The following is a 6,235-nucleotide window of genomic DNA, read 5'->3' as shown; positions in this document are numbered from 1 at the left end:
GTACACAAGTACAGGTACTGGTACACAGGTATGGGTACTGGTACACAACTATGGTACTGGTACACAAGTATAGGTACTGGTACACAAGTATGGTACTGGTACACAAGTATGGTACTGGTACACAACTATGGTACTGGTACACAAGTATAGGTACTGGTACACAAGTATGGGTACTGGTACACAAGTATAAGTACTGGTACACAAGTGTGAGAACTGGTACACAAGTATGGTACTGGTACACAAGTATAGGTACTGGTACACAAGTACAGGTACTGGTATACAAGTATGGTACTGGTACACAAGTATGGTACTGGTACACAAGTATAGGTACTGGTACACAAGTACAGGTACTGGTATACAAGTATGGTACTGGTACACAAGTATAGGTACTGGTACACAAGTACAGGTACTGGTACACAAGTACAGGTACTGGTACACAGGTATGGGTACTGGTACACAAGTATGAGAACTGGTACACAAGTATGAGAACTGGTACACAAGTATGAGAACTGGTACACAAGTACAGGTACTGGTACACAGGTATGGGTACTGGTACACAAGTGTGAGAACTGGTACACAAGTGTGAGAACTGGTACACAAGTATGAGAACTGGTACACAAGTACGGGTACTGGTACACAGGTATGGGTACTGGTACACAAGTGTGAGAACTGGTACACAAGTATGGTACTGGTACACAAGTATAGGTACTGGTACACAAGTACAGGTACTGGTATACAAGTATGGTACTGGTACACAAGTATAGGTACTGGTACACAAGTATAGGTACTGGTACACAAGTATAGGTACTGGTACACAAGTATAGGTACTGGTACACAAGTATAGGTACTGGTACACAGGTATGGGTACTGGTACACCAGTGTGAGAACTGGTACACAAGTATGAGAACTGGTACACAAGTACATGTACTGGTACACAGGTATGGGTACTGGTACACAAGTGTGAGAACTGGTACACAAGTGTGAGAACTGGTACACAAGTACAGGTACTGGTACACAGGTATGGGTACTGGTACACAAGTGTGAGAACTGGTACACAAGTATGGTACTGGTACACAAGTACAGGTACTGGTATACAAGTATGGTACTGGTACACAAGTATAGGTACTGGTACACAAGTATAGGTACTGGTACACAGGTATGGGTACTGGTACACAAGTGTGAGAACTGGTACACAAGTGTGAGAACTGGTACACAAGTACAGGTACTGGTACACAGGTATGGGTACTGGTACACAAGTATGGTACTGGTACACAAGTATAGGTACTGGTACACAAGTATGGGTACTGGTACACAAGTATAGGTACTGGTACACAAGTATAGGTACTGGTACACAAGCATAAGTACTGGTACACAAGTATAGGTACTGGTACACAAGCATAAGTACTGGTACACAAGTGTGAGAACTGGTACACAAGTATGGTACTGGTACACAAGTATAGGTACTGGTACACAAGAATGGGTACTGGTACACAAGTGTGATACTAGTACACAGGTATAATACTGGTATACAAGTACAGGTACTGGTACACAAGTATGTGTACTGGTACACAAGTATGGGTACTGGTACACAAGTACAGGTACTGGTACACAAGAATGGGTACTGGTACACAAGTGTGGTACTAGTACACAGGTATAATACTGGTATACAAGTCCAGGTACTGGTACACAAGTATGTGTACTGGTACACAAGTATGTGTACTGGTACACAGGTATGGTACTGGTACACAAGTATGGGTAATGGTACACAAGTGTGGGTACTGGTACACAAGTATGTGTACTGGTACACAAGTATGTGTACTGGTACACAAGTATGGGTACTGGTACACAAGTGTGAGAACTGGTACACAAGTATGGGTATTGGTACACAAGTATGGGTACTGGTACACAAGTACAAGTACTGGTACACAAGAATGGGTACTGGTACACAAGTGTGGTACTAGTACACAGGTATAATACTGGTATACAAGTACAGGTACTGGTACACAAGTATCTGTACTGGTACACAGGTATGGTACTGGTACACAAGTATGGGTACTGGTACACAAGTGTGGTACTAGTACACAGGTATAATACTGGTATACCAGTACCCATACTTGTGTACCAGTAAGGGTACTGGTACACAAGTATGGGTACTGGTACACAAGTATGGGTACTGGTACACAAGTACCAGTGTTCCTGACGCCAACACTCCTGTTCCTGACGCCGACACTCCTGTTCCTGACACTCCTGTTCCTGACGCCGACACTCCTGTTCCTGACACTCCTGTTCCTGATGCCGACACTCCTGTTCCTGACACTCCTGTTCCTGACGCCGACACTCCTGTTCCTGACGCCGACACTCCTGTTCCTGACACTCCTGTTCCTGATGCCGACACTCCTGTTCCTGACACTCCTGTTCCTGATGCCGACACTCCTGTCCCTGACACTCCTGTTCCTGACGCCGACACTCCTGTTCCTGACGCCGACACTCCTGTTCCTGACGCCGACACTCCTGTTCCTGACGCTCCTGTTCCTGACGCCGACACTCCTGTTCCTGACACTCCTGTTCCTGACGCCGACACTCCTGTTCCTGACGCTCCTGTTCCTGACGCCGACACTCCTGTTCCTGACACTCCTGTTCCTGACGCTCCTGTTCCTGACGCCGACACTCCTGTTCCTGACACTCCTGTTCCTGACGCCGACACTCCTGTTCCTGACGCTCCTGTTCCTGACGCCGACACTCCTGTTCCTGACACTCCTGTTCCTGACGCCGACACTCCTGTTCCTGACACTCCTGTTCCTGACGCCGACACTCCTGTTCCTGACGCTCCTGTTCCTGACGCCGACACTCCTGTTCCTGACACTCCTGTTCCTGACGCCGACACTCCTGTTCCTGACGCTCCTGTTCCTGACGCTCCTGTTCCTGACGCCGACACTCCTGTTCCTGATGCCGACACTCCTGTTCCTGACACTCCTGTTCCTGACGCCGACACTCCTGTTCCTGACGCCGACACTCCTGTTCCTGACACTCCTGTTCCTGATGCCGACACTCCTGTTCCTGACACTCCTGTTCCTGACGCCGACACTCCTGTTCCTGACGCCGACACTCCTGTTCCTGACGCTCCTGTTCCTGACGCCGACACTCCTGTTCCTGACACTCCTGTTCCTGACGCTCCTGTTCCTGACGCCGACACTCCTGTTCCTGACACTCCTGTTCCTGACGCCGACACTCCTGTTCCTGACGCTCCTGTTCCTGACACTCCTGTTCCTGACGCTCCTGTTCCTGACGCCGACACTCCTGTTCCTGACACTCCTGTTCCTGACGCCGACACTCCTGTTCCTGACGCTCCTGTTCCTGACGCCGACACTCCTGTTCCTGACACTCCTGTTCCTGACGCCGACACTCCTGTTCCTGACACTCCTGTTCCTGACGCCGACACTCCTGTTCCTGACGCTCCTGTTCCTGACGCCGACACTCCTGTTCCTGACACTCCTGTTCCTGACGCCGACACTCCTGTTCCTGACACTCCTGTTCCTGACGCTCCTGTTCCTGACGCCGACACTCCTGTTCCTGACACTCCTGTTCCTGACGCCGACACTCCTGTTCCTGACGCTCCTGTTCCTGACGCCGACACTCCTGTTCCTGACACTCCTGTTCCTGACACTCCTGTTCCTGACGCTCCTGTTCCTGACGCCGACACTCCTGTTCCTGACACTCCTGTTCCTGACGCTCCTGTTCCTGACGCCGACACTCCTGTTCCTGACACTCCTGTTCCTGACACTCCTGTTCCTGACGCCGACACTCCTGTTCCTGATGCCAACACAAGACCGAGCCTCCCTGGACTCGGCCAACAAGGTCTCCAAACTGAAAAATAGTTTTCAAAACCAGCAGAACTGTTCCACTCGTCACTTCCAGCAAGAACAGCACTTTTTCCATTTGTAAGGTAGAAAATAACTTATTGCTTTATTGTAAGTTTAAAAAGTTACAGTGTAGGTGTCCAGCAGTAGTTTGTTTTTGCGTCGTGTCCCAGGTGCTCTGACAGAGGACGTGTGTCGCCGTGCTGGTCCACATCCGACACGGGTCGCCAGCCGGACCCCGTCAGAGCCAGCTGGGACCAGACCCTGTTCCAGTTCCAGTTCCTGTTCCCTGCCCAGAGCCCCTCCCTCCCCGAGCAGCAATATTACATTTAAGTGGAGGACAAACACATGAAGACCAAAGAAAAAGCAAACGTACCAAAGACTGGCAACATCAAAGGGTTGCCAGGTGCAGTTCCACATCACACCTTCAAGAGTGACATCATTGTGACCTTTTCTACACCTCTTCCTGAAACAATGTCCTTCATTTATTTCACGGCGAAACGCCGCGTAAAAACATCAAAAAAATAGACACAAAAATGAAGAAGAGAATGGCCAAAAAATCAACACAAAAAAAAAAAAAAGGAAGTCAAATCTCCGAGCCAACAAAACCCTGATTTCTCCTGCTCGGAACTCAAAGTCCGTCAAGTTCATCTTCGGTTCTCACGCAGGTGTCGCGTTTGGGAAAACTGAGAAATCCCAGCTTCTGCTTCCAAAAAAGCAACAAAACAAGAAAAAAAGTGTAAAAGAAGATGAAGGCCTGCAAGTTTCTGAGAATGAGCGACAGCAGCGTGATGCTAGCAACGCTGGCCAAGGACGTCCTGCTGACCTTCAGGTGGACTCACTGCTGACGTCACCACATGTCAGGTGTGTATGAGCAGGTGTCATGTGTGTGGCAGCAGGTGTCATGTGTGTGTCAGCAGGTGTCGTGTGTGTGTCAGCAGGTGTAATATTTGTATGAGCAGGTGTATATGAACAGGTATAATGTGTGTATGAACAGGTGTGTATGAACAGGTATAATGTGTGTATGAACAGGTGTGTATGAACAGGTATAATGTGTGTATGAACAGGTGTGTATGAACAGGTATAATGTGTGTATGATCAGGTGTGTATGAACAGGTATAATGTGTGTATGATCAGGTGTGTATGAACAGGTATAATGTGTGTATGAACAGGTGTGTATGAACAGGTATAATGTGTGTATGAACAGGTATAATGTGTGTATGATCAGGTGTGTATGAACAGGTATAATGTGTGTATGAACAGGTGTGTATGAACAGGTATAATGTGTGTATGATCAGGTGTGTATGAACAGGTATAATGTGTGTATGAACAGGTATGATGTGTGTATGAACAGGTGTGTATGAACAGGTATAATGTGTGTATGATCAGGTGTGTATGAACAGGTATAATGTGTGTATGATCAGGTGTGTATGAACAGGTATAATGTGTGTATGAACAGGTATAATGTGTGTATGATCAGGTGTGTATGACCACGTCTAATATGTGTATGAGCAGGTGTGTATGATCAGGTGTAATGTGTGTATGAGCAGGTGTAATAAATGTATAATCAGGTGTGTATGAGCAGGTGTGTATGAACAGGTATAATGTGTGTATGAACAGGTATAATGTGTGTATGATCAGGTGTAATAAATGTATAATCAGGTGTGTATGAGCAGGTGTCAGGTGTAATGTGTGTATGAACAGGTGTAATAAATGTATAATCAGGTGTGTATGATGAGGTGTAATGTGTGTATGAGCAGGTGTTTATGATCAAGTGTATATGAGCAGGTGTGTATGATGAAGTGTGTATAAGCAGGTGTCATGTGTGTATGAGCAGAGCAGGTGTAATGTGTGTATGATCAGGTGTGTATGACCATGTCTAATGTGTGTATGAGCAGGTGTGTATGAACAGGTGTGTATGACCACGTCTAATATGTGTATGATCAGGTGTGTATGACCATGTCTAATATGTGTATGAGCAGGTGTGTATGAACAGGTGTGTATGACCATGTCTAATATGTGTATGAGCAGGTGTGTATGAACAGGTATAATGTGTGTATTAGCAGGTGTGTATGAGCATGTCTAATATGTGTATGATCAGGTGTGTATGAACAGGTATAATGTGTGTATTAGCAGGTGTGTATGAGCATGTCTAATATGTGTATGATCAGGTGTGTATGAGCAGGTGTGTATGACCATGTCTAATGTGTGTATGAGCAGGTGTGTATGAACAGGTATGTGTGTATAAGTAGGTGTGTATGAGCATGTCTAATATGTGTATGATCAGGTGTGTATGAGCAGGTATAATGTGTGTATTAGCAGGTGTGTATGAGCATGTCTAATATGTGTATGATCAGGTGTGTATGAACAGGTATAAT

General features: G+C 46.6%; 1 protein-coding gene across 1 annotated transcript in view; it reads right to left on the bottom strand.

Annotated features, from left to right (window-relative positions):
- Positions 1-4,324: 4,324 nt before the first annotated feature.
- LOC133535463 (RNA-binding protein Musashi homolog 1-like) overlaps positions 4,325-6,235 on the bottom strand; it is a 108,195-nt gene continuing 106,284 nt past the window's right edge. The window contains exon 14 of the mRNA XM_061875323.1: positions 4,325-6,235. This exon is cut by the window's right edge and continues 1,260 nt beyond it. The gene's annotated coding sequence lies outside the window, so the exon portion shown is untranslated.

This window comes from Nerophis ophidion, linkage group LG16, assembly GCF_033978795.1.
Source record: "Nerophis ophidion isolate RoL-2023_Sa linkage group LG16, RoL_Noph_v1.0, whole genome shotgun sequence".
In the NCBI taxonomy this organism is placed as follows: domain Eukaryota; kingdom Metazoa; phylum Chordata; class Actinopteri; order Syngnathiformes; family Syngnathidae; genus Nerophis; species Nerophis ophidion.
Note: the sequence above shows the minus strand (reverse complement) of the source record. Positions and strands in the feature narration are given on the sequence as shown.